This window comes from Mauremys mutica, chromosome 13 (genome assembly GCF_020497125.1).
Source record: "Mauremys mutica isolate MM-2020 ecotype Southern chromosome 13, ASM2049712v1, whole genome shotgun sequence".
Taxonomy (NCBI): domain Eukaryota; kingdom Metazoa; phylum Chordata; order Testudines; family Geoemydidae; genus Mauremys; species Mauremys mutica.
Genome location: NC_059084.1, coordinates 23,974,740 through 24,001,669, shown reverse-complemented (window position 1 = coordinate 24,001,669; position 26,930 = coordinate 23,974,740).

Sequence of the window (26,930 nt, the reverse complement as noted above, 5' to 3'; positions counted from 1 at the left end):
GATACAGTTCAGTGTGACCTGGGCACACCTTGATCTGGAGGAAAAGTTGTGTAATTGAAAATCCCAAACTACTCATGGGCCCTTGAGCCTTCTGCTGTAGCTAAGACTAACAGAGTTTCATAAACCTAATTGCTAGATCGCTTGAAGTGACATCATGGGTTGACACTGGTCCAGGAAAGCAATTGCTGCCACTTGATATGATGAGATGATCTGTGAGAATGGTGGAGAAATGCATGAAGAAGCACAGAGGAATAGAACTATGAAGGGCATAGGACAGAGAAAGGAGGAGGTGAGAGGACACAGAGGAAGCAGAAGAAACCAACCATGCATACGCTGTGCTGTTGCACTGTCTTCTGCACAGGGACTGGAAGACCAATCCTCTGCTCTCTGTTGTTGAGTTCAAGGTAAGAAGGATCGGTGCCTAGAACTGCAGCCATTCATTGCAGAGGCCCTCACTGCTGCAGTTTCGACATCAGGTTTAAAGACTGGCCCTAGGTAAACATTAGGGGGTGGAAGCAAGGAAGTATAGGACTGGGAATCACCTCTATGTGCATGCCCCCTCAGGAAAAAAAAATGAAACAAATCCTGAAAAAAAACAGGAGTAATTAAAAGAAGACCAGAGCTGGCAGTGCCTCCCGTATGTTAATCTACGTGAGCTACAGGGGATAGTGCTCAGATGGTCAATAAAACCAGCCCATTTTATTTTATTTTTTGTGGTTGCATATATTGGCAAAGTTGTGACAGAAACATTGCAAGGGATTGATTCGTAGATAGAAATGTATCTTGGCTGCTTGTGGTTTATTAATAAGATCAAGATAACAAGTGCTGCATTATTGATCAAACCCACAGGGACATTTCCCTTCTTTCTTCTTGTCGATGGAATCCTGTTGTAATTATTTTCTTTCTTTCTTGTTCTTTTTATTTTATGTTATTTTGCCTTTCTAAAAAGATCTCTGGAGCCGCAATAATGAAGTGAATGCAAACAGTGTCAATCAAGGCTGTCGGGTGGCAGACAAAGGAGTGGAGGTGGGAGACACGTTAGGTTTGCAGCGAAGGAAAGATGTATTGGGGGTGTGCAAAAGAAGTGCAGTTTCTCTTGTTTGGAAGCTACCATGGTAGAAGATGTAATTTGAGGATCCTAGATCTTGGATGTCCCCTTTCCCTTCTTAAATGCTAGCTTTTTAATGCTAGAGTAAACCAGGAGCCAGAAGTTCATGAAGCTGAAGGGAATCAGTTAGTTGGTGGTCTCTAAGTTGAAGGATAGCCATACATTATTTCAGCTGGCTTAAAATCCCTCTTCTGCCTAGAGGGATTGACCGCTGTTCTTTGCACAGCAGCTCCAACATCACCAGAAAGGAAGTGCGAGGGGAAGATAGATTTTATATTCAGACATAGTTTGGCAGGTTCTTCTAATGGCATTCAATAGCTGGCATATTCATGCTGCAGAGGAAGCAGAAAGTGAAATCAGTCATTTCAGTTATGAAAATTCCACAGCTTTTTATTATGCTTACAGATGGTGTCTCATGACTCTGAGCTTTAAAACCAGTGCTCTGCATTTCTAATGCCAAGGTAAGAATGTTCCCTTTTTCTGCATAAGTAGCAGTGGGGTAGACACCCCCTATTTCCCTCCCACACCCCTGTTGATGTTCCTCTTATCTGAACATTTTCTTTAAACGATTCTTCCAGCCAAGAACCAAATCTAATTCTAGGCTAAGTTCGCGGGTGATGAAAACAATGGTGTGTTTGCCTGTAGATGACACAGCGTGGGGATGGAAAGGGGAAGTTGTAGCAGACAAAACAACTGACTGGAGGATAGGGCTTGTCTAGACGAACAGTGAGTGAGGTGTAAATCTAAAGCACACTAGAGTGTCGTGTGCTAACTGCTCCTGTGGACCTGGCTACCATGCAGTAAAAGTTCCCTGGTACACTTCAGTCTACTCCACTTTGAAACAGGAGTAGATTAAAGTGCACTTGGGAGCTTTTAGTGTGAGGTAGCAGTGTCCACATGAACAATTAATGAGCTGTAGAATTATACCCCAGCTTGCTGTGCACTCAGGGTCGGTGCCACCATTTAGGCCAACTAGGCGGTTGCCTAGGGCGCCAAGATTTGGGGGCTCCAAAAAGCAATGCCCCCCAATTTTTTCTTAAAGCATTTCAGCAGCTGCTGCGCTGGGAGGGCGAGGGAGTCTGAGCCACTGCCGGCAGCCCGGGGGTTCCACCGCGCAGTCGCTGCTCCGCTTCTCTTGCCTCTCAGGCTTACCGCGCCAATCAGCTGTTTGGCGTGGCAAGCCTGGGAGGAGAATTAGAGCAGGGGCAGCATGCTCGGGGAGGATGCAGAGCAGAGGTGAGCTGGGGTGGGGAGGTACCGCACGGCTCCCCGGTCCAGGGGGTAGGGAGCTGCCGCGGGGGTGCCACAGGGTGGGTGGGTGGGGGCTGCCACAGGGCTCCTCACCTCTGCTCCGCATCCTCCCCGAGCATGCTGCTTCCGCTCTAATTCTCCCGCCTCCCAGGCTTGCGGCGCCAATCAGCTGTTTGGCACCGCAAGCCTGGGAGGAGAATTAGAGCAGGGGCGGCGTGCTTGGGGAAGACACGGAGCAGAGGTGAGCTGGGGTGGGGAGGTGCTGCACAGCTCCTGGTGGGGAGGTGCCGCGGTGGGGGGGCGCCTCAGGGCGGAGGGGGGGCGGGGAGCTGCTGCAGGGCTGGGGTGGGGGCGCAAGGTGGAAGTTGCGCCTAGGGCGCGAAACTTCCTTGCACCGGCCCTGTGTGCACTAACTCCATATAGACAAGCCCTTACAGGAGCAGCTCCCAGAAGCAGAGCAGACTAAAGAAAGGCTGCCCTCTCACAGGAATCCCCCTCCCCCAGCATGCCTTCTGTGGCTACAGCTTTAAATGTGGTAGAGCAATCAGCTGCAGCCCTAAACTGGCCATTTTGCAACTGGCCACATCTTTCTCTAACTGAGCTAGTTGGTATCTGTTGTGTTTTTCCACTTGCTTGTTCTGAGGAGATGGCATCCTCATGCAAAGGTAAACCAAAAGGTAAAATATTCTGAAAAGGTTCAGTCAGCTTTGCAATACTGCCCATATAGTGGGTTTGGGCAGGAGTTTCTGGGTGACAGCTCAGGGACCTGTGGAAAAGTAAAGTCTCCTCAGCTTTGCTTCATGAGGTCCCACTCTTAAACCAATAGTCACGTTAATGCTATGATGTTATATAATAACACCTGGCATTTCTATACCATCCTCCAGGAGGAAATTGAGTAAAGCCTCCCACAAGATGTAGGTAAGAACTATACTAGCTCTCTAGGTGGGAAAACTGACACCGAGGGCCTGACTCTCTTTTGCCCTGCACGTTGTTGTACTGATTTACATCAGTGCAAAGTAATGATCAAAGCTACCATTCTGATCTGGGAGCGTTTTACACCCTACTCATGCTGGTGGAAATGACTGTGCGTGCTGAAGGGCCATAGTGAGTTCATCCCAGAGAGAGGTGTCTAGGCACTAGGACTAGAGTCACAAGAGGAACTTAAAAGTTAGGTGTTGCAACCCCTCTGTGTCTTGCTTAAAAGTGGAATTCTCACCCTGAGTCAGGCACCAGGCTCCTATACAATGCATGGGGGAGAGCTAGGTGCATCAGAAAGGGAGTCATAGAAGCTAGCACACTGGGTTGGAGGCAGGGTGGGGCGGGGAGCACCTAAACTAGCCAGTAGGAACTACAGAGGAGAGGTTTGTGGGGGGAGGGATAGCTCAGTGGTTTGAGCATTGGCCTGCTAAACCCAGGGTTGTAAGTTCAATCCTTGAGGAGACCACTTAGGGATCTAGGGCAAAAATTTGTCCTGCTAGTGAAGGCAGGGGGCTGGACTCAATGACCTTTCAAGGTCCCTTCCAGTTCTAGGAGATTGGTATATCTCCAATTATTACTTGTGGCTTAAGCCCAGTCCCTCAAAACAAGTTAGGCACCTAAGTCCAGGCCAAAGGGAGCACTTCCTCTACTCAGTATTACAAGCTGTGAGCCTTTTCTGGGAGTTAGGTGCTTAAGCCAGGTTAGTCCTTTCTTGCCAATAACCAAGGACAAGGAGATAGTGATACTTGTCCCTTGTGTATCCAGTAGCCCAGTGGATAGGGTACTCATGTGGGAGACCTGAGTTCAAATCCTGTATCATACAAAAGCTTTGGGTTGACAATCAGTTTCAAGAAGACTGTGATCATGTACCAAGGGGTGGAAGAACCAGTATCTGACATTACATTAGAGGGTAAATCTCTTGGTGTCATCAACAGCTTTTGCTACTTCGGTTCTATGATCTGCAGGAACCTTGGCCTGAACTGACAGAACTGGAAAAGCAGCTAAGAATTTCGGGCTATTATAGAAACGTGTATGGAATAACAGCAAACTATCAATTAAGGTGAAGATGTGAATCTATGAGACTTGCATGCTGTCATCCCTGCTTTATGCTTCAGAAAAGGGACTCCATATGCTAGGCACATCAGGAGACTGAACAGCTTCCACATGAGATGCCTGCATAAGATTCTGGAAATAAAGTGGGGATACAAAATACCAAACACAGGTGCTGGAGCGTGCAGGATTGACACACTTAGAAACTACTATCAAGAAGAGGAGTTGCTATGGCTTGGTCATGTCAGGAGAATGGGAAGAGACCATATCCCCAAGAATATTTTGTACAGCACGATTCAAGACCACTCTAGAAAGCGAGGGTTGCACTTTATGGCAGTACCATGATGTATGCAAAACTGACATGAAGTCATTTAACATCAGCTGGGAGGAGCACGCAGAATCCTGTTCAACCTGGAGGGAATATCTGGCACTGGGTGCAGCTCAACATGAAGTGGCTTTGATGCAGAGGATGGAAGCAAAGCAGAGAAAGAAGAAAGCAAAGTGGTGCCTAAATGTTGGCGCCTAAATGTGAATCTAGCCCTAGGTGCCGAGCTGTACCTCTAGGCACCTAAACACCTTTAGAAAGGTCCTGGTGCTGGATTCTCAGGTGGTGTAATTTGGCATAGCTCCATTGACTTTAATGCAGATATACTAATGATTACCATCTGATAATCTGGGTGCTGATTTTCAGAGGTGATAAATACTCACAACTCTGGTTGAAGTTAATGGGCGCCACCCTAGTTGTGCTGGCTGGGTGCTGTTGAGCAGGAAGATTCTTTAAAGGGGCAGCTGAGAATTCCTTCTGCCTCTTAGGAATCCAGCACCATCTCTGACCCCTGCGCCCCCTCCGAATGTAGGGGGCATATTGGATGTGCTAGGGGCAGGAGGAGCACATGGCACTCTGACCAATCATTGCCACCCTATCCACTGACTACAGGTGGTATAAGTTAGAGCAGCCCTTTAGCTGCTCTTAGTTATGAGCTCTTTGGCCCCTGGCCAGCCCAGGACGGGGGGAGAAGAAAAATATCTTAGAGCCACCTTCTCTCTCTCCCTCCTCACCTGTGCCAAGTGTAGGATTCAGACCAGTGGGAGTTGTAGATGTTGAGCACCTCTGAAAATCAGGTTTCCATGTCTTCAGGCTGAACACCCAAAAATGGACATGCCCAGAGTTACCAGAAATGTTGCTCCAGATCTTCTGACTCCCCATCCTGTATTTTAACAACTACATCATGTACAACTAGGCATTTTCAATAGGCCCCGTTTGCCTACCTTACTGGTCTGAATGAATCGGTTGTCTGGGGTCTTAAGGGAATGTACTACAGCACTGTGCGTCTCTGCTTGGAGAAGATTGCCTTCTTGCGTTTTCAGGTTGTCCATGAATGGCATAATCAGAGTCAACTATTGTTCACTGGTCAAGTTCTAATTTCCCTGCTATGCTGGAAGATTGAGATGGATGCTGAGGGAGGTTGTTTGTCTTAGTAGTGACATTGCTAACATACAGGCCAACCTGACCCGAGATGCTGAGTCAAAAGCAGTTAATAATGCACCTTGTACCATTAAGTTTGGGGGAGGAGGGGACAATACCAATCAACATTTAAGTGGTGGGATTTTCCACTGTTGCCACTAAACTTTAATTCTACTAATTACTGCCATTAATAAAGTCCTGCCACCATGTAACTAATGAGGACTCTGTCCCAATTTTACTTAATCTATGGCCCTTTTTTTTGGTCTCTCTTGGTAGTGCAATGCATGTGACAGTTGCAAGGTTGCTGAATCAGCTGCAGGTGAATCTCTGGGAACAAAGGTGATAGTGAGATTAATGGTGCGTTGTGGGAACTGCCTTCTAAGGGGTGCATTTGTGGAAGAGAATAGGTGTTTTTTGGTTTTTTTTTTAAATAACACCATTCATTGTTGAAATAAATGCTGCCTTCTTGCTGACTTAGCTTTTCTAGTCTCAGCTCAGATTTTTGGAGTGGATGAAGTGTCCTGTTCTCTTGCTGTGTGTGATAATACTTTGTATCTGTTGCAGAAGTACAGAAGAGGTGTTTGAATGCTCATGACTAGATATAGCATCATGTCCTCTCCCACCTAATTCTGAACTGCTGGGTACATTCACTCCTACGGGAAAGAGGTGAGAAAATATGATGCTTTATAAATCTATACTGTAGTAGCTCTTCTGCCAGATGGTAGTAGATTTTGAAGCTTTCCAAGTCAGTTTCCTATTGCAGGAGAAAGTAATGTAGACTTTGGGTATTTTCTTAGTGCAACTTGTTTATTTACATTATATACAGCAGTCCTTGAACAGAGGTGGTCACCAGCAGCACACAGCCTTAGTCCCCTCTTTCAAGAATCTCCACCCAAACACCGATGTCTTACTCCTAGGAAGCAACTCTGCCTCAAAAATTGACTCTTAGGGCAGGTCTACACTGCCACTTAAGTCGATCTAACTTATGTCGCTCAGGAGAGTGAAAAAGACACTCCCCTGAGCAATGCAAGTTACAGCGACCTAAGCACTGTCCATACCAACGGTATGTTGGTAAGAGATGCCCTCCCGCAGACATAGCTTCTATCTCTTGCGGAGGTGGAGTAATTACGCCGATGGGAGAGCACTCTCCCATTGGCATAGCGCGTCTTCACCAGACACGCTACAGTGGTGCAGCTGTGCCGATGTAGCGCTTCTAGTGTAGACCTGTCGTGAGAGAGATTAAAGCAGACAGCAAACTCCATCCGCAAAGGAAACTATATCACAAAACGAAACCATGTAGCACTTCACAGTACTCACACGCTATTCAAATGAACTTGTAAAATGGTAACCGCAATACTTGGTGTCCCCCACACCCATAATATATAATCTCTGTAATTTATTGAAATGCTATTGTAACTGACTCTACTTGGGATGATAGCTTCTTTTGTACCTAGGACATCCAGCATTAAACCATGAACCTCTACTGCTTGAGCTAAAAGGCTGAGGCTCCAACTCCATAAATTGTTCTGTGTGGCTAGGCCCCCATTTACTCCAATAGGGCTCCACAAAGATCTACCCATGCAGGATTGAGGCCTATATCCTTCAGCTGGAAGCAGTAGCTGACTTTTAAAGGTCTTAGGTATGTGCAGTGGCTGTCATTGTGTAAAGTGGTGGCTGTGCCTGCAGAGACCAAAGGTCATCCTCCATTTTGGAAGGCTGCATTCAGGACTGTAGAGAGGTGCAGGCTTCCATCAACACCAGGCTCTGGGTGCTGTTATTACTTATATAATGTTTAAATAAAAATAACTAGCATGCTAAATACAAGCTCATTATGCCTTAGTTAGAACAACTACTCCTGGTACCAGGATTGGACCAATTTGAGAGTGACCAGGAAGAATTTTCACAGTGAATCCAGAGGCCTGAATTCCATGGACTGAACCAGCAAGGATGAATGGCCTGGAACCACCACCAGCATTAAGGATTGGGAGCAGTATGGAGGAGTGGTGGAAGCCTTTCACAAACCAGTTTTTGTTGTATGTGACTGCAGTGGATGCAGACACAATAAGCAGTGCCAGGAAAATGGCCTTATTAACTGTAGCTGCTGCAGAGACCCTAGGTATTTATAATAGTCTCCATCTGTCGCTAGCAAACAGAACTAATTTAGATAAGGTCCTTCCACTGTTAAAGCTTATTGTGCACCAAGAAAGAATGAAACCTTTGAACTATCCCTCTTCCGCATAAAGGTACAAAAGGCACAAGAAAGCACTGAGGAATATGGTACTAATTGGAAGGTCCATAGCCAGTCTTTCAACTGTGGTCCCTTAAGACATTCCCTGACTAGAGAGAGGCTGGTGGTATACTACAGAGATGAGAATGTATTTGCCGAGAGGCTTGTGAGCTGATGTTGGAAAAAATCCTACAACTCTGCAGAGCAGCAGAACAGGCAGCATTACGGGTTCAGGGTCTAAGTCAGGAGGAAAATCAAGAAATTCATAGAGTGGAACATGACAGCTGGGCATAAGAGAAGAACATACTAGGAAATGGGGCAGTACAAGAAAAGATGTCAAAAAGTTGCAATATGCAGGCAGCCCAACGGTTGTGTGGGAGATGTGGGTGTGAACATGCATTTACAGACTGCACTTTTGTTCAAATGCTGGACAGAGTCTGCTCTGAGTATTTGTCAGACAACGCAGGCAAAAGCAAACTGTAAATGAAGTGAAGGAATCATGGATCGCTCCAGTGAGGAGGCATTGTACATTGATTCCATATAAAGCAAGTGTCACAGGCTCTGGTGGATGAAAAGGAGATCACAGCATTGCTAGCTAAGCTGAAAATGGGTAATGGCTGACCAAATCTGTTGTGCTGAGTGCTGCTGAACGCACAACGGAGACTGAAAGTGAGTTTCAGCTGAAGAAGACAAAGAAAAATTAGAAGCATCTTTGCATGAAGCTCGTTCGGAGAGAGAGAGATTTTCCTCCTCACCAGAGGAGACAGATGGAAGAGGAACAACATCCTGAATGCGGTCCTGAGGCTCCTGGACGCATGGGGCACAGAGAAACTAAGAACATCCACTTGTCAACAGGAGAAGATTCCAGCCTCCCAGAAGAAGGAGCTTCAGGAAGAGTGATAAGGAACATTAAAGATTTTGCCAAAGCAGAACTAGATTTGCATTTCTAACCCCACATGTTTCAATATAAAGCAAAATGCCAATTTCAGAGCTGGGTAGGACTGAGACAGGAGATCTGTTAGTCTATACCTCCAGATACAAATGCAAGTTCAAATGTCAGTGTTTTTATAAAAAGGGTGGTGTGGTGGTAATTGGGGGGGGGACGTGTGGCATAGCTGCCATTGCTGTGTCAAGTTGTGGGTGTGGCTACAGAGATTAATGGTCAACCTGTATGTTAGAAAGGGGGGTTCAAGACTTCAGGCTGTAATCAACACCAGGCTCTGGTTTCTGTTGCATTACAGTCCTGTAATGTTTAAATACAAGCTCTCCATGCCTTAATAGGAACACCACATGAAGTAGACTGCCACAAGAGGGGGACAAAGACCTACACTTCCCTAGTGTGGGTTACATTATGAGGACAGATGTATTTAAAAATCAATCCACAAATAAATGACTAAAGCCTTGAAAGTGCAAGTCTTGGGAACAGCATTGCAGAACATGTCACTGTTGACTGACAGCTGGTGTGACATCATTCCCCACCATTGCCACTTCCTGGAGGTGGTACTTCTGAGGAATGTGATTAGATAACTTCTCCTTCAGCAGTTTCAAACTGAGGCTGTTGGGGCTCAAGTATCCTCAGCTGGGCTCATCCTCCAGATCGTATTAGGTATCAGAGGGGTAGCCTGGATCTGTAAAAGCAGCAAAGAATCCTGTGGCACCTTATAGACTAACAGACGTTTTAGAGCATGAGCTTTCGTGGGTGAATACCCACTTTGTCGGACGCAAGTAGTGGAAATTTCCAGGGGCAGGTATATATATGAAAGCAAGAAGCAAGCTAGAGATAACGAGGTTAGTTCAATCAGGGAGGATGAAGCCCTGTACTAGCAGTTGAGGTGTGAAAACCAAGGGAGGAGAAACTGGTTTTGTAGTTGGCAAGCCATTCACAGTCTTTGTTTAATCCTGAGTTTTTTAATCCACAGGATTCTTTGCTGCTTTTACAGATCGTATTAATTACTGCAACTTGTTCCAGAGAACTATTCCTTAATGCCATGGCTGAATGGTCCTGGAGGCTGACCAAAGCCCTGGTAATTCCAGCCAGCAATAAATTCTTCAATTCTCAATCTACTGAAAAGCCTAGCTCTTCATGCTTCTAGGCCATCAGTCAATCACTCTATTATGTAATGGCGCCTGCAGTGATTCATGGCCCTTTCTACATATTTCTCAGCCTGCTGCAGAAGACCCAGATTGTGAGTCATGGTCCTTAAAATATAGGAATACTGATACTGAAGGAACCATACAAAAAACAAACTCTGGAGAAACTCTGGGCAGGTAGCTGCTGTCATTTTAAGGACAGGTTGTGAGCATTTTACCTTTTGTAGAGTTTGACATAAAGAAAAACAAGCCAAGGTAGAAGTTCGGAGCAGATATACGGGTTTTTTTTCCACTGTCTAGATGTGTTCTCATTTATATCTGTGCAAAGTGGTTGTAAAATACAGAGTCAGAGTGGTTGCAGTTTATGCTCTATGCAGGTATAAATGATCTTTGCTTCTGATCAGCCCCGTCCCAGTCTCTCCTGATCCCAGACCATCCTAGTTATGACTTTCTTGTAAAGGTCTGTGTGGCAGTCTGTACCTCAAACCAGCACCCTGGAACCTCCACATTCACCACTGTCATATAATTATGATAAGTTTTGTACAAAGTATGCCTTGTAAGATATCATTTTAAAAGGCTTGATCTGTTGAACATTAATACCCTGTTGAATTCTATGTGCTATCATTGTATGTGAGGTTATGAAGTTATGCTATGTGTGTGTTACTGAAATATATTATGAGCTTGGGAAAACCCACAACCAGCCTTTTAGGTACAACAGTGGAGTATCCAGACATGCTGATGGCCCATTGAAGGGAATCCACTCTCCCAAGACCATCTCAGAGAGAAACACATATACAATGAACGGAGACTGCTTGACTCACGTCATAGCAAAAGATCTTTCCAGCAAGCTGGAAGTAAGAGGGAATGAGGTGGGGAGCAGAGCTCCTTCTCTTTTGAGAAGGGGGAAAGGAGAGTAGAGCTATTAAGAGGAAAGAACACTCTACTGCGAGTGGATAATGACAAAAAAATTATGAATTGTTATTTGACAATTGATATGGGGCAGGGCAGTCCATGAACCATGTATCAAGTGAATATTATTCAGTCCTGCGTAGTTGAATAATGAGAGAATTTATTTGTGAATAATTAATTTGATGGTTCTGGAAGGAAAATTTCATCCACCCCATTATTCCTGAGTATTATTGGACCAGCTTTTCAACATGGTGTGAGTTTAGATAGAACACTATCAATCAGGTATCCCAGGACCATCAGAAAATAGGAGGTTGATACGGATTATTGCTACTAAAGCTAAACATGTGAAACAGCTATTGCATCAGACTTGGATATAAAAGCTTCATGTGGCATTTTTATTTGCCTTGTGCTGTGTCTTTGTTTTTTAAGGAAGGGAAAAGAACATGGAATTAGGTTATTTGTGGGTGCATAAAGTTAAACAACAGAAAAATCTCTCAGTGGAAGTTGCTGCTGTTTTCTTCTAATTTGTTTTTTGACCACAGGATACATTATTCTCTGGCATCTTCATAAACTGAGGAATAAAACATGACATAACTAAGATGTACAGTGTACTTTTCAGCTAAACCGCAGGACTGGCAAAACATTACCATCATTTTTCTGTTTTTTATTTGAAATCATAAAGAGTTAAGTGCAGCAGTTTGCTGTGGTTATTCTCCTCCCCCCCTTCGTGAATAAGAAATGAAGAAAGACGGAGGCAGTTAATTTAATAGTTGGTTGGGAAAATAGACTGATCTATGACATCATTAATTGAAACAAAAGGCAGAGAATGTTCAAGCTGCAAAAGATGTGCACTCGGAAAATGAGATTAAATAACAAATGAAACTTCAGGTGTCAGACTCACTACACTGGTAATTTTCACATCATTTAGGTGGTGGATTTTTAGGGCTAGAGAGTGGAACGGAGCAGGGCTAGTTGTAATGCTGCTACTATAACTCTTGTCTTCAGAAGATTTCACAGCAGGTGGTAAACTTTTATTAATGAATCTTCCCTGCACCCTTGTGAGGTAGGTAGCTTTTCCTATCCCCATTTTAAAGATGGAGAAACCGAGGCACAGAGAGATTAACTATCTACCTTTGGAATATGTTCCTCAAAAGTAGGCCCCATAACCCATATTTAGGCACCAAAATACCTGCTTAAGGCATCTTACTACTTAAGAAAGAAGGCAAAGAGGTGGTAGAAAATGTCTAAAATGGCTGGTTATTTAGATACCCAAACAGGTTAATGAGATGCATAATTTTAGACACTTTGTTTGTAAATTTGGCCTTCAATGACTTGGCCAAACTCCCACAGCAAGGAAGAGACCACGGAGAGATTATTCTGCAATCCATTGGACCTTATTTTTGGTTAAAAAAATATCTGCTTCTCGGACTAAATTTTGCATTTAATTTCTTCCCATTACTTTTAATCCTACTCGCCTTCCTCCATTTCCTGGGTGTTTTCTACTGTTTGAATACTTGCAGATGATTTTTATATCCACCTTTGTCACTGTTTGCTCTAGCAATACACATTTAGTTCTCTTGATCTTTTATTTCTTAGAAATCAGCCTTCAAGGCCTTGAATCATTGTTGTAGCTCTTATCCACGTTCATTTACACCTTTCTGGTACTGAGTGGCCAGAATTGTACAAGGTCTATAGCCCACCGCTTCAAGGTGGAGAGTTGCGTAAGCTGTTATATATATGGGACTATACTTGCAGACTGTGCTCTGTGATTTATTAATATGGCTCTGATCCAGCAAAGAAGGTGCTAACTTTAAGCCCATGCATAGTTCCATTGAAGTAATGGGGCTACTGGAGTAGTTGAAGTTAAGCATGTGTTGAAGTAGACTGGACTAGTCTATAGCCATTCTGATCTATAGTCTGAAGTCTCTGCCCAGCTGCTAAATATAGTTTAGTGTGCTTCTCTTCTTAATGGTACCACCAAAATAAAGCTACAGTAGACCCATTGTTGGAGGTTAGTTGTTGATCTTTATTGCTTGATAATACTGATCTTTGATTTAAGGCTCCTCAAGCATAAATGCAGATAAAATTGTTACTTTGTAGTGCTTGATACCCTATGTTTTCAGTGTTTAATTTCCTATGTATGTATTGTGAAAGGGGTGGGTCATGTATTCTTAGATTGTGTATTTGAGGCAAAAATGAAATCTGTGTTGTGTGAAGGTGATGAGGTTTAAAGCTGTGGGTCTCAACCTTTTTTCATTTGTGGACCCCTTTCGAAATTTTGAACAGAAACCTATTGGAAATCTATTGTCTGTATATATAGTTGAGTTCTGTTCAGTCAGTTTTCAGTCTAAGTATTTCGTAGACCCCTTAGACTTAGTCTGTGGACCCCCCTAGGTCAGCAGACCAAAGATTGAGAACCACTGGTTTACAGGACATCATCTCATGGGGGTGTTTTCTTTTTTGGGTCAGTCAGTCATTTAACATGACCAGGGTCATTAGTATTACTTACAGGTTAAGCTGAATTTAGTGACCATGAGAGAGTTGCTTGGAGCTGCTATAAGGAACCAAGTTACAGTAGACCTGATTAAACATGGTTTTGATTGAGTTGATCTGATGACCTTATTGTTTATTCTGACCCGAAACTAAGGGTGTTACCGTTGCAGAAGATGCTGGAAAGCCTAAGATCTGAGTGAAGCTTTAAGAAACAATATTCTTCCCCAAGGAAATTGCTTGGAAGAAGTTGACAGAAATAAAGAGATATCTATAGCAGAATAAGCATGTTACAAATGCTGCGATGACGGGGTCATTCTGCTTCAGCAATAGTAGTACCTTGCGCTTATACAGTACCTTTCATCTAATGGGCTCAAAGCACTTAAGAAATTACGTTTAGAAAGAGCTATAGTGCATCCTGTATGCATCAGGGTAGATGGGGTTAAAATATTTCACAGGAATAGGCAAAGGCAGATGTCTGTGAAGCATAATTGTGCAGCTGTGTATCTTTTTAAAAGGTGCTGTGCTTTGAAATTTGAAATTTTAGGGGTGGAATGTTAGCACAGAAATTAATTTTTAGACATCAGTGCTATCTGGTTAGTGTAATTGCTTATTATCTGCTTCCCTGGGGTTTTAAGCTCTTGGAAAAGAATATTTGCATCTCAGCTCTTGTTTAAAGAAAGGAAAAATCTTTCAGAGGCCCTATTCAAGTTATCTGATGCTAAAACAATTAAATACCAAGAGGAATGGTTTTTTTAAAAAAAAACTTTCAGAGAAGTCAGTTACACCTGACCCTATTGTCTTCTTCTAAGTAGCAAACTTTCATTGACATTCTTCTACTGACTGGCACTGCTGGAATCTAGTTGGTTATGTAATCTGCCATTGCCTCAGACTTTTCCACCCATCCTGACTGGGGCCTACAGGCAGCTCCAAATGGTCCCCAATCTCTCTGATGTATTAATTCACTTCCATAAAAGACAGATCAGCACTTGGAGACTAATGCTAGAGAAAAACTGAAGACTGGCAGAGAGCACTAAATATCATCATTACCAATATAGCAATTGGCTTACTAGTGGCACAGTGGTCAGAATAGCCTTTCAATGCTGGAGATCCAAGTTCAGATCAGGTTATTGTGTTTTAAAAAGAATGTCCCAGTTTGTGTACCATGATCCAAAACTATCATGGGCTGGACTTTCAGAAGTGTTTATTACCCAGCAGATCCATGTATTCTGGTGCCTAAATGGGAGCTGACCTCTTTGAAAATCCAACCCCATGTAATCACCAAGGGTAGTTTCAGCTCAAGAGAAGCCCAGGGATGGAGTTGCAGATGAGGCCTGAGATGCACGAGGCTTCCGATACCATTATTGTGGGTGTTATAGGAGAACCTAGGTTGATCAGGCTGGGATGATATTGCAGTCCCTTGCTACTATAGCAACAATATAATTTATGGAGCTAAAATAGTAAAAGCCGGTCGGTGAAACAAGACGATAGTTCTACTGGAGAGTTTAGGTGACTCAAGCTTTTCTCTGATACTCTTGCCACCTTTTCAAGCAGCACCCCTCATTTGGAAGCCCTCTTGTGTTAGGCATTGCCCAAACCCAGAATAAGAGACCATCCTTGCCCCAAGGAAATTCCAGTCTAAATAGACAAGACAGAGGGTGGGAGAAAGGAAGCATTGTTATCTCCAGGTATTGTTACAGATGGGGAACTCTAGCGCACTAAGAGAAAGTGACTTGCTCAAATTCACATGAACAGCAAAGGGTTAAAACAACAACCAGTGCCTTAACTATGAGAACAGCCTCCTTCCTCTCTGAACTTGCCATAGCACAGACCACTTTTATTCTTAGGCCTGGTCTACACTAAAAAGGGGGTTCGAATTAGGGTACGCAAATTCAGCTACGTGAATAGCGTAGCTGAATTCGAAGTACCCTAATTCGAACTACTCACCGTCCAGACGCGGCGGGGTTGAACTCCGCGGCTCCCCCGTTGACTCCACCACCGCTGTTTGCAGTGGTGGAGTACTGGAGTCGACCGCGGCGCTTCCGGAGTTCGAACTATCACGTCTAGATCAGACGCGATAGTTCGAACTCCGAGAAGTCGAACTCACCGCGTCGACCCGGACGGTAAGTGTAGACTAGCCCTTAGACTATAAGTGCTTTGGGGCATAAACCCTGTCTATTTGTACAGCTCAGTGGGGTCCAGTCTTGCCTGGGGCCTTTGGGTGCTACCATAACATAAACATTATATAATAATTATTGTCATTCAGTGGGTAACACAGTTGGCCACAGAGTGTGGAAAACAGGAGTTTTCTCTTTTGTCAGTTAAGGGTAAACACAGTCATAAACTATGCTAATGTAAAACAACCACAAATTGAGGCATTATTGCAAGTTATTTGTATCACAATTTTGTTCTATTCACGGTTATTTTCTGTATGTAAATAAGCTCCACAGTGAGGAGAAATGTTACACGATAACTCAGTTATGTGAGCATTTGGGGGCGGGGGGAGCAACCAAGCCCCTGAGTTGCAGCCAGCAAGAAAGGATTATGAATGATAGCATAGATTTTTTTTTTTGGTTATAAGATTAGATTTATTTGAAAACAATATGCTGAGATTTGCTTTCTTCCTCCAGCAACCTGCATTGCTCTGTAAATCTGTAATTACTATTTTCATTAAATACTGTGCTGTGATTTGAATTATTAAAAGCTAAATGGTTCAGTGTAGATTCTAAATCAATGAGAATTTCTAGCCCATTAAATAAGGGACCTTATGTGAGTTAGGATATAGCCTTCGATGAGAGCAATAGCATCTTTAGATACAAACAGAGCGTCCAGCGGGGGGCAACGAAAATGATTAGGGGGCTGGGGCACATGACTTATGAGGAGAGGCTGAGGGAACTGGGGCTATTTAGTGTGCAGAAGAGAAGAGTGAGGGGGGATTTGATAGCAGCCTTCAACTACCTGAAGGGGGGTCCAAAGAGGATGGAGCTAGGCTGTTCTCAGGGGTGGCAGATGACAGAACAAGGAGTAATGGTCTCAAGTTGCAGTGGGGGAGGTCTAGGTTGGATATTAGGAAAAACTATTTCACTAGGAGGGTGGTGAAGCACTGGAATGGGTCACCTAGGGAGGTGGTGGAATCTTCATCCATAGAGGTTTTTAAGACCCAGCTTGACAAAGCCTTGGCTGGGATGATTTAGTTGGGGTTGGTCCTGCTTTGAGCAGGGGGTTGGACTAGATGACCTCTGAGGTCTCTTCCAACCCTAATAGTCTATGATTCTGTGATATATAAGGCGATTTGTGGGGGTACACAAGTAAGCATAAGATCGTTTGGAACCTTGCTTGCTGTATTTTCTACATGAATGGATTGTAGCATGATTATCTGTCTGTCTCATTGTCATAAGGTTTGCTCTTGCACCAGTGAATTTAATGGCAAAATTCCCATTCATTTCAATGGGAGCAGGACAGGGTCCTTAGTCTGTCATTAGAGCTGGCCAAATTATTTTTTAATTTGGTGGGGTGGGGGCAATGCTAGTGTGGAGAATGGGGGAGTTATGTGTAGTATTTTTTTTCATAAGTACCATTTGCCCTTCAAGTTACCTGCATGATATTTTCCTGCCTGAATGCATAGAGTTAAATCAAAGGAGTTATTAAAGGAAACCATGATACAAGCCCTTGAGGAAACAATAAGGTAGCTGTTTATGGGAGAATACTCCATGTCTGGCTCTACGCAGGCTGAGAACAGTTTACCCTTCCCCAGGCTAAGTGCAGATGAACTGAAGCTCAGCAGTTTCTCTTTGAAGTCTGGTCCTGAAGTTTTTTTGCTGCAGGATGGCCACCTTAAGATCTGCTGTTGTGTGGCCAGGGAGGTTGAAGTGTTCTCCTACAGGTTTTTGTATATTGCCATTCCTAATATCTGATCACTCCTAATGGCCATTAGCTGGTCATTCAGGAAATCTTGACTCTCTGAACATGCCAAATCCCACTGCAATGCCTTCCCAGCCTCAGTGATATTCAATACCATCTTTGTCAGCAACTTCTGGGTCATTGAACTAAGGGCAGAATAACATGTAATTCACCAACTCCAGCCTGTACTTGGGTTAGTTGTGCTCTAGAAATAAGGCCTGTGGCTTTTTCTAGTTGCCCTAATTTCTCGTCATGTTGTTGGCCCTAAAGAATATTCCAAATCGCTGCTGCACTATTTGCACCATCTAAGTGTCCAGCTAAGCCTCTTTTCTTCCTAGAGGAGACTTACATCTGTGCCCTTTGCTGTGCTAGCCAATAGCATTTCCCTTGGAGCAATTTGGATACATAGAAGTGATTTGAAAACTGGTTAGGGGCAGGGTAAATTTTACAGTCCCTAATGGGGCATTAATTATTGTTATTTGATGGCCTAGTACATCTCTCTTGGGGATAGCATTATATATAATGTCAGTTCTTGCTCTACTTCTACAGGGTGTACCAACCCCGTACTGCTGAGGCAAGGGTTAAAGACCTGCTCTGGGCCCAAGAAGCCACACCCCCTAACCCATGCTGGGTATACTCCCAGTGGATGGAACATTTAAAATGGAGCAACTCAGCTCAGTCAGGGTTGACTGAGTCACATGCAGCAGCAGCCTCAAGTGGAGAAGCCACTGGGACTGCAAACACCTGGGATCAGACCCCTTAGCCAAGTCCCTGGGAACCCTTCAACCACAGAGACTGAGGGTGAAGGCTTGCTACTGCCAGCGAAAGGGACTCCAGAGATGGACCAGAGGAGAGCCCAGGAGGGATCTCCAGGCCAGCCTGCAGCAATAATGGCAGGACCAAAAAAAGGATAGAATGTGACCCAGGGAGTATGCATGAGGGCACCAGACTTTCAACCACATATGAGGGTTATTGTTTTAAAAGGTCCTGAGTTGGAACCCAGTGAAGTAGGGTAGGTCCGGGTTCCCCTGCCTCACCCCTGGTCCCTGATCTATGGCTGTTAACAAGGCAGGCTTGAGCTCTTGCCACTGGGCAATGCTTTCTGAACTGTTGCTGCTAGGCAGGGTGGCCTTGAACTCTCACCATGGGGAGATGCTTCCTGAACTGTTGCCAGTGGGCAAGGTGACCTGGAGCTTTCACCAGTGGGCGACACTTCCTTGAACTATAACAACCAGGTGTGATGACTCGAGATTACTGCCATTAAGTCGTACTGCCAGCTGTGGGCAGGCCACCACACACATGCACACCCCTGACACCTGGACTAAAATAAATAACAGAAGAAAACATCTTTGAAGACTAGTTGAAGTTCATATTCATAATTTATGTAAGCCTATAGTCGAAGCTTCAGAGTGGAAGGAGCTCTCTGCTCCTTTTATTGGTGGAAAGGGAAAAGAATGGCTATAGAGACCTTCATTTACATGTTACATACCCACAATTACACCGGTTCTCCTTCTTCTATATGGAGTAAGCTCTTTGAGTCTTTCTTCTCTATTCCAGTCTGACTTCTCTAATCAAATCTCTTTATATAACATCCATCCAACTAGTTTTGGGTCTTCCAACCCTTCTCTTACCCTCCACTAGTAAATTTAACATCCTGTTTTCTGTATATTCTTCCAATCTTCTTTTCACATGGCCATACCATCTCAGCCTGATTCCCTCAGCTTTTCTATAATTGGTACCACCTTCACACTTCTCCAGTTTGTTCGTTCAAAACCTGATTCATCCCTGTAACTCCAGGCATTCATCTTAACATTTTCATTTCCCCTGTATTCAAGATCTGTTCCTACCTCTTCATCAGTACCCAAATTCAGAGCCATACAAAAGTGCAAACCTAATTACCATCTTGTAGATCTTACTGTTCAATTTGATAGGCATTCTCCTATTGCAGATCACTCTGTTCACTTCTCTCCATTTAGTGCCTGCCTTTCCTGTTCTGCTTATAAATTCATCGCAGAGTTCTCTGTTATCCTGTACTATCAAACCTAAGTACTTGACCTTCAGTATCTTTTGGTAGTGGCTGCACCCCCGCTCCCCCAACGTCCTCCTATAGACCATATATTTCTGCTGATTTTCATGTCATTTCTTTCAAGTACACACCTCCATCTCTCTAAGGGTATGTCTACACTACAGACCTTATGGTGGCACAGCTGTACCACTGCAGCTACACCGCTGTTAGGTCTCCCATGTAGCCGCTCTATGCCAATGGGAGAGAGTTCTCCCATTGGCATAATTAAACCACTCGCAATGAGCGGTGGTAGCTATGTCAGTGGGAGTGCTGTCCACACCTGCACATATGTCAATGAAACTTATGTCAGTCAGGAGGTGTTTTTTTCACACCCCTGACCAACAGAAATTTTACCGACAAAAGTGCTAGTGCAGACATAGCCTAAATCTTCTTCCACATCCTCTTTGTTTCTCCCTACCCTCCATGAGCACTACATCATCTGCAAAAAGTATGCCCTAGGGTGCCACTCTCTGGATATTTTCTGTAAGTGCATTGAGCACCAATGTGAACACAAAGGGCTTTAGTGTCAAGTCTTGATATTCTCCAACTCTTACTTGAAACTGTTCAGTTTTTCTACATGGCCTTCCAACTGTGGTAACAGCACCCTTGTATATGTCCAGGATGAGTCTGATATAGTATTAAGATATCTGTTTCATTCTCATACATCAACAGATGTTTTCTCTTGGAATGTGGTCATTAGCCTTCTCAAGATCAACGAATACTATGTACAAGATTTCCCTCTTTTCTCTGTATATTCCACAAGCAGTTTTAATGCAAAGATAGCATCCATTGTTGACTTGCCCGGCATGAACCCAAACTGATTGTCATTGACCTTTACTTCTCTTTGTAATCTCTTATCAATAACTTTCTCCCAAATCTTCATTGTGTGGCTCATGAGTTTAATTCCATGGTAGTTACCACAGTCTTGTCACAGCCTTTTCTCTTAAATATTGGTATGAATGTGGTCTTTCTCCAGGCATCAGACATCTTCTCAGTCCTCATGATGCAATTAAACAGTTGTGTCAATATATTCACACCTACTTGCCTCAGGCACTTCCATATATCCACTGGTATGCCATCGGGGCCAAGAGCTGTATTATTTTTCATGTTGTTCAGGGATTCTGCAACTGCTTCTTCTAGGACTGGTGCCACCAGACCTTGGTTTGGTTTTATCAGATGGAATAGTTCTCTTGGAGTCTCTTCATTCATAAGCTTTTCAAAGTAATTTCTCCACCATTCCTTAATCTGGTTCTCATTGATTAATATATTTCCACTTTCATCTGTAATGACTTGTATTTCACCAATGTCTTTAATACTCTTATTGCAGGTCTTTTTACCAGTCTAGGTATTTTTTTCTCACCCTTCTTTGTTTGAAGATGAGCATGTAAGCCTTCCTTGGCTTTAACCGTAGCAGCTGCTATCTCTTTCTTCACTATCATTTTGGCTTTTTTATACTTCTGAAAATCCTGTTCTTGGAGTGTCACTTGCCAAAGTTTAAAACCCATTTTCTTTTCTTCGTGGCCTCTCTTTCTAATTCCACCACCAGATCTCATTGGAGAAAGGCTCTCACTTTTGTTTCACCAAGCAGGCACTTTTCACAATCTTGAATATTGCTTGAAATGTGCTTCCATCATTGATTCATGTTTTCAATTCACCTTTCTAAAGAGATCTTCTCAAACACTTTTTTGTTTCAAACTCTTTGCTAACTTGAAGCTTCCACTACTTGGTTTTCTATACAGCTTCAGGCTGTTTTCTTCTGATACATGATATGTATCCGTAGTCAAGAACTAGCATTCTGTGTTGAGCTGCAATGCTTTCCCCTGGGATGATCTTAAAGGTTTTGTTGTTCTTCAGCTCAGCTTGGTTTATCAGGAAAGAATCTATCTGTGCCCTCATACTACCCCTCATAAGTAATGAAAATGTTCTTCCTTTTTAGTGAAAAATGTATTAACGACTACCAAATCATAGGTATAGGCATAATATTAGTTTCCCCTTCCTTGTTCCTATGCTCATATCCACAGCTGCTGTGGTATCTTTTTGAAGTATTTACCATCTCTCGCCATATAATGACTCTTTCATTCTTTATCACTTTCCATACAACAGTGTTCATTTTCCCAGAAATCCTGTTTTTCCTGTTTATCGCCTCCCACCTATAACAGTTAGGAGGCCATTTTAAAGAGCTAGCTTAACCAAAATTATTCTGTCACATATTCTATCCACAACTACTACACATTCCCATATCACTTTGACTGAAACTGTACCAATTCCATTTCTCTTATTTGACATGACATACTATAGTAGCTTATAGCCTTCCCCAGTATCTCTTGCCTTTGCCTCCATTCAAGAGACCAAATGGAAGGGAGCAATCTGTACTTTCCTTTTCATCCATATTGGCCAGCTCTGCAGTTTTTCCATTTAAGGTCCCTGTATTCCAAGATACCAATCTTATTTTCTGGACTTTGACTGCATCCATCCAGAATGATGCAGTTAGCACTCAGATGAGGGTGCTACGCTTCACTTCCAGGAAATGCCCTGGTCACATAGGGCATAGAAAGGACAATTTCCTGGATTTCTTAGGTTAAGCTTTATGGTCAGCTGCCAATTCTCATAGAATCCTAGAATATCAGGCTTGGAAGGGACCTTGGGAGGTCATCTAGTCCAACCCCCTGCTCAAAGCAGGACCAATCCCCAGACAGATTTTTAATAGCCCCCTCAAGGATTGAACTCACAACCCTGGGTTTAGCAGGCCGATACTCAAACCACTGAGCTATCCCTCCTCCCTCTTTTTTCAACTAGGATCGGCTACAGCAGAGGTACAATTCCATTGGTTACACTTGGGAATCAGCCTAACTCTACCAGACTTAGACTTTGTTAGGGAGTAAGCTCTGAGAGAGAGACAGAAGGGGAAAAGGCTGTCTCAGTGTAGTGAAAAGCTCATCTCCAAGTAGCAGGCACTCTGCCTCAGGGTCCTACATGCTCTTGGAGTCCCCCTATTGAGAATTCTGTGCTGCAGAGAGGCCTCCTCGGCAGAGAGAGCACAGAGCACACTGCTTGATGGGAGATGGTGCAGAGAGGACTCCTCACCAGAGGCTGCTGGGGCAGTAGCAGCTCTGAGACTGCTTCAGTGAGGTTCCCCCTAGTCAGATGAGCTGAATCACCCAAGGTGAGTCACCTCAAGGTGGGACTGAGCAAGTGGCTTCAACAGGGCCAGACCCAGATCTGCAGAGAACATCATCCTTAAACACCGGGACTACTATTGACTGGCCCAAACCATGAGTAGGGTTTGTGGTGGGTTGATGTGGCCAGCAAACTTTTGCTCGTTGGGTGTCCAGAGGCTGGTGGGGAGGGAGTTGAATGGACTGCTGCAGATATACTGGGTCCTTTAATCCTTATTTGAATGTTATATTATTGCTGAGTTTTTCCAGATTTTATATCCCCTTTTCCCCCAACTAAGATCCCCCGTTTTTTTCTAATATAGACTCGGAGGACTTGTGAGGCGGGAGGCGTTCTGCCTGCTAAGGACCACTGCAGGAGGGTTTTATTCTGGATGGAGGCTCATGCAAGTTTTGTTATCCTTCAAGAGGAACTCTACATATATTGAAGCCAGCTCTAACTGCTGCCAGGAACCATCTAGCAGAAGGGTTACATGCATATAGCACCCATCTAAAGTATTCTAGGTGCTCTATGGTCAACAAGGAGACAAGGTTACCGCCTTGGAGCATTTACCATCTAAATAGACAATGAGCAGGTGGGCGATAGCACGTAACAAAAGCAGGTAAGTGAATGATGCATCTTGTTAATTCCACATTTCTTCTGGGCTCGAGGTTGGGAATTGTGGTTCACAGGCCTCCTAGAAGGGGCATGTTTCAGAAGGGACGTGAAGGAGGAGACAGTAGAGGCATTGAACTGGATCAGGTGTGATGATATGGTTACTTGCAGTATATGATCCTGCTACTACTCTGTGTGTGGAACAGAGTTCCAGCCAGGGTGTGTTTCATGTTTAAATGAGAGACAAAGCTGGAACTCAAGTTGTGTGGAAGCCTCTTTGTCCATAGACTGTAGTTGCTTTCTTTAATAGATGCCTCCTTTATAAAGAAAGATTGTTATTCCATTTATTGTGCTACCAGATACAGAAGGCCCGATGGAGGAGATTGCAGGAGTAAGAATGGAAGAAGGACATGGTGGGTGAAGAGGGACATAGTTAGCTGGCACATTTTTGGCATGAGGACTGGGCAAAGGTCAGGGGTGCAAAAAAGAGATAGCAGGGAAGTAGGCAGAAGCTAAGTAGTGCAGGTGTCCTTGAAGTCAAGGGCAAGGAGCTCAAATATGATGTGGAAGGAAAATTAATCGATTGGAAGAAATCTGTCCGCTCTTTCTGGTATTCACTGGTAATGCAAAAATTCATTTCCAGGGTCTAGCTGCTGTACTGCTGTACTGTTCCATCGGACTTAAAGATATCACCTCTAGGCAGCCCAGGTCTTCCAGAAGAATTATTGATTTCAGAATGGGACTGACACAAGGAAAAATATGGCATCCTCTGCAGGCAACCCAGTGCCCATCCGGCCAGTAGTTCTTTGAACATGCTCCTTAACCCATCTCATGTCAGTATGTTCCTCAACCTCTTTCACTAGGCAAAACTGCTACTCTGTAAAATGTGTGCTTGTCTCCTACCTCATTGTCTGTACATTTCATTGATGGCATTCATGAGAAGAGTGATGCCAGCAGAATGGCATTTGTGATATTCCGCAGTGTTGAGGGGACCTGGATGGAACTTCTTTCAGGGTCTATACAAAGAAGCTCCTTATCTGGCCACAGGATTTGTCCCAGAGTGACACAAGGCTCTTCCTTCTCCAAGTGGTTGATCAGACTGAGAAAAATCATTGATTTTTTTTTAAAAAGGTCACAGTGGCATCCTGGGTAAATGCTCAAATTTCACTGGATATACACAGAGGCTAAGTCGTCGTTCCTCCCCCCTCCCCAACTGCTGTGATTTTTCCAGTGGTTAGGGGGCAGAAGCAGGCATCCCTACTTCTGCTTCCCTGCTGAGGTGGTGGCTATATGTGGGGAGTTAGTAGGTCAATCCCATCCCGGAATGGGGGCGGGGAGGTGGCAGGCCAGTCCTATTCTAGGGAGTGAGAGAGGGGGTGGTGTCTCACCACATGATGCCAGCCAGCCAGGCCCACCCAGCCTGGTTCTGGGCAGGGATCAGGGCCCAGGTTGCTCTGTGTTCAGATCTGGCCCATGCAACCACTGCTGCTTCCTGTCCAGCCAGTGGAAAGAGGGGAGTGGTGCTGACAATGCAGTGATTAGGAGCCCCGACTGGCCCCTTCTAGTTGTCCCTGGCAGGCCTGGGGAGACACCACAGGAACTGAGACTGGGATCCATTCCCCAGTGTAGCCAGCATTGTCACAGCTTGGAACATGAGCAGGAGTGCGAGGGGGCAGTGTCCCTGCTGGGAGGGGAATTGTGGGGAGACAGGACCCTGCCTCCATGAGGACCCTGGGATGGGGGATGGATCCTGGTCTCAGCCCCTCTCCAGCTAGTGCTGCAATGTCTTCCCTGGTGTTGCCTTGCAGCCACTGTAAGGCAGGCTGGGCCAGGCCGGGACTGCTAATTGCCATGTTGACAGCATTGTCCCCACCCCCCAGCTGGCTGGACAAGAAGCCGCAGCAGTGGCCTGGGTCAGGACTGAGCGTGGAGTAAGCTAGACTCTGATCCCTGCCCTGGACTGGGTAGGATTAGACAACTGGCGCCATGTGGTGGGACACTGTCCCCACCCCTGTCCCTATCCCTATCCCAGGATAGGACTGGCCTGCTGTCTCCTTACTCCTCTCTGGGATGGGACCCACCTACTAACCCTTCACAAGGAGCTGCCGCTTCAGCAGGGAGTTGGATGTGGGGAGGCCTGCTTCTGCCTTTTTGCTTCTGGAGAAATCATGATCTTGGGCTAATTTCATGATTTCCGTGCAGTCTGTGAAATCATAATTTATGCGGGGCCTTAATCATGCTGCCCGTGCAGTGCTGTTGGCACTGGGAGTGAAAAATCAATTTATGCCTCCTTAGGCTATGTCTACACTACTGCAGTAAGTCGACTTATGCTACGCAACTCCAGCTATGTGAATAACCTAGCTGGAGTCGACGTATCTTAGGTCGAGTTACCAGGGGGTCTACACCGCAGGGGGTTGACAGGAGAAACTCTCCCATCGACTTACCTTACTCTTCTCATCGGGGGTAGAGTACAGGGGTTGACTGGAGAGCGATCTGCAGTCGATTTGGTGGGTCTTTACTAGACCCATTTAATCGACCACTGGCGGATCGATCTCAGAGCGTCAGTCCCAGCCGTAGTGTAGACCTGCCCCCGCAAGGGACTGAATTTGAGAGTGCTCACTGGTAGCAGAAGCAAACATTGTTAAAATACGATAGTCATTGGTGGAGGTGGCTCCATAGTCCAGCATCATGTTCAAATGATCCACATGCCATTTAAGTATGGGATTCCATTCCTCTAGGATCAGCGCAATCTTTCATTCTTCAGTGTGAAGAGATGATGTAAAGAGCTGCATAAAAGAAACCATTTACCATGCCCACGCTCAGAAGTGTTAGTGGGCCTACAAAACCCAGAATATATGCTGTACATTCCTGAGCACTACCTACTGGCACCATGTCTATTAATGAACTAGTATTTTCATATGAACAGACGTTTGTTCTCCAGGGCATTCCTGGGGCATTCTGAGGATTGACTGAACTCAGTTTGGTATGTAAGCTTTTCAGATAAAGCATTTAGAGACCAAGGACTAGGTCCTTAGCCCTATGTAAGTTCTGCTTGCATTGCTGCAACAGTGCAAAAAGGGGATTTACAGCAGAGTTAAGGCCGAACCTGAGGACTAGGGAAAGGATGCATAGCTGTTACTTTACCAATATTACTTTGTGTGTTTGTGTGGCAGCCAGATGGGTGCTGAGTTGCACCCCGTCCTACTACTCTTGGGAGATGTGGATTTAAATTCTACCCTCATTCCTAATGTTTTTTCCAAATACTTTTATCTCTGCTTTCCTTCCCCTGTTCCTAAGTGCCAGGGAAGTTATGGTGGACATCTTTTTTCTAAATCCAATGCACTGAGCTCTCAATTGGCATTGGAAATAAATAGACCAGGATGAGGTCTGTCTGGGGCTTTTCTCATTGTGTTTTTGCTGGCTGTCATGATGAGGCCCCCATGTAATGCATTCTAATGAATCAGCACCTTGCAGATGTGAAATAAATTAGTCTTGTGAAAGAACTTTGTCATAGAAGCAGCATAAACCTTGCTATATTACTCTAAGGTTTCTGATAATTGCTGTTGATTGGGAGCTGGTGGGAGGGGAAGCCATCTAGAGGAGAAATGCAATTTGTTTCTGTGGCCAC